This window comes from Dendrobium catenatum, unplaced genomic scaffold (genome assembly GCF_001605985.2).
Source record: "Dendrobium catenatum unplaced genomic scaffold, ASM160598v2 fragScaff_scaffold_107, whole genome shotgun sequence".
Lineage (NCBI taxonomy): Eukaryota > Viridiplantae > Streptophyta > Magnoliopsida > Asparagales > Orchidaceae > Dendrobium > Dendrobium catenatum.
The window spans coordinates 226,112-228,869 of record NW_021318569.1 but is presented as its reverse complement, the minus strand read 5'-3'; positions in this window follow the sequence as shown (position 1 = coordinate 228,869).

Sequence of the window (2,758 nt, the reverse complement as noted above, 5' to 3'; positions counted from 1 at the left end):
GGGGGGGGGGTGTTTAATTGCCTAAAAATCTTATAATAAAGACTAAAAAATAGATGATGGGGGACAAATTATCTAAAAAATCATATAATAATTTTTTTAGTGGAGGGCAATTGCCCCCCGGGCTTTAGGTAGATTCGCCCCTGCACATGAGGACGGCTTCATGAATCCTTTTTCTCCATTATGTCATATTAAGAGTCAAATCTTTTTTCTCTTGGTAATCTTAACCTTCGTATCATTACATCGATGAGTCGAACGTACACTTCAAATTTACTATATATATTGGTACTTCTATGCCTAATCTTTTATTTGTTGAGAATATTCGAGCTATTAAGTCAAATTCTTACACACATCATTTATGCTTGCTTCGAACCCAAAATTTTTTATTTAGTAGCTAAAGCCCGGAATCAACCGTTCAAGATAAAATATATGAGCATGTGATATTTTCTCTCAATTTTTTTATTTAATAAAAAAGTATTTTTTATTTAAAAAAAAACATCACTTCTCTGCTTTCATCTATGACTAATTCTGAACCAAACTGTCAAATTGACGTTTCATAAGAAAAGTCACTCCCTTTCATATTAATTACTATTAATATATTTCCAGCACTCAGCGCGCGTCTAACAATTTTTTATTAAACTATATTCTTAACGCCCAATGAGGAAAGCAAACAAGACATCTCTTGATAATCACATTTAATATTTATTAATCTATAATTAATATTATTTAACAAATACTAAATAGTTAATATTTGTTAATTAACTTAACGTTAATGCTGATTATGGATGTTTGGAAGAGGAGATGGATCTCTAATTAAAAACATTCATTCATTTTTCTAATGAATATTGTGAGGTATTGGTCCAATTTTAGATCAGGTTGATCCGCATGCTATCACACTCATGTAAATTATTATATATAGGATGTATATGTTGTTTTGAGAGATTATTTTGTGCGAACACCAGACAGAGAGAACCGTCCGATTTTCTCTATGTCTATAGTAAAAACACAGTTATTGTAGCAGTAGACAGAGGGAAAAACAAACGATTCTCTCTATCCGCTGCACAAAATAAAAAGTCAGGTTGAAGCTCAAGAAGCTCTCAGGATTCCTCCTAAAATTTTAACATATATTTTTCCAATAAATATCCTTATCTTATATTAATAACCATGAAATTATAATGACATTTTTGGACATACCAATAAATATCAGAATAAAATATCATTTTATATAATAATCCACTAAAAAAAATGAAAATTATAATTTATCTGAAGCGTTCGACGCAGGCGACGAATGTGTTAAGCTCATGTGGCTATCTCCAGTTGAAGAAATGATCATTTTCCGATTGAATTCGAATCCAATCAGGTATTACCACAAACTAACAAGAATCTGGAGAAATAATTAAGCTTTAAAAAACATGGGTGGTTTTCTACTTGAAGACAAGACATGAGCACATGGTTCGGGTTTGCAACATTTCTCTTCACTCATTGGAGAATTTTCATTTTGATGAGAAATCAAAAGGGGTTTTTTCCTTCATAATTTCACATTTGGACTACCTTTTGTTCCATCGCTTGTCCAGCTCTCTCATCCCTTTCATCAAATGAATCATATCTTGTCCTCTTCCTATCAAAACTTGCATCGAAGGCCCCACTCATAAGAGACAACACTTGCTCCAATACCCACCTTCCCCACTTGTCTCTCTCTCCTTTCCCTCTTTCATTATTCATCTACTTAGTATATATATATAACGTTTATATAAATACTTGTAGAGTACTATATTTCATCTGGAAAGATTACCAGAATATATTCAAGCTAGGCCTATCAGTCTCTCAGCTCTCTTCCCTTTCTATTCCAAATATTGCAATATATAGCTCTTTTAGAATATTGCATGCCTCAAGCTAGCGAGAGAGAGAGAACTTTTCCCTACTGCTGCAGGTTGCGGCCTCAAGAGTGAATTTTTATTCTGTGCGCAGTCCGGAGCTTTCGGAGACCAATAAAAACACACCACGCAAGAACCGTCCGGCGTCCGCATCCATGCTTACAATCATGGCTAGTTTTATATATCCAAAATATTTTATGCCGATTTTATGATTTTTTTTTATTTTTCTTTCATTCTCCCTGAATATTCTATATGAAATACTAACTAGAGCTGCACAAATGTACTCCATAGACTTTCTCATATATTTTAAGGAAAAACGTTTATTTTCTTTCTGACAATTTGACGATGATGAAATGACCAGCAATGTCATGTTGTTGTTCAACCAAATGATCAGAATTAGGATACCCAACATCTGTTAAACAATTAGTTTTATAGATTTTCTCATGATCAGACACATCAATTGAATAACATGAGGAAACTCAAAGTTGAAATAAACAGCTGTGGATATAATATAATATCCTTAATTAGTTAAAAGTTTCTCCTTTTCTTCCGTTTACACCATCAATTGTCTTCACCGACGATGCGCAATTTTAAAATATATAATTTCTGTTCGACCCAAACCCAAAAGAACGCGTCGACAGTCTTATTATGGAATCATAATCTTATTTTATAACCAACTTTGCTAAATGATACTGTTTTTCTTTTTTTAATAAAAGAAGAAAGCGACCTTTGATTACCGACTAATCTTCTCTCTAATGAAAGATCATTAGCAAAAAATACTTTTTAATTTTTAATATTATTATGTGTTATAACTAATAAAACAGATCTAGCTAATTTCTAAAAATATGATATTATTGATAAAAATATGAACTAATCGGCTTTATCTC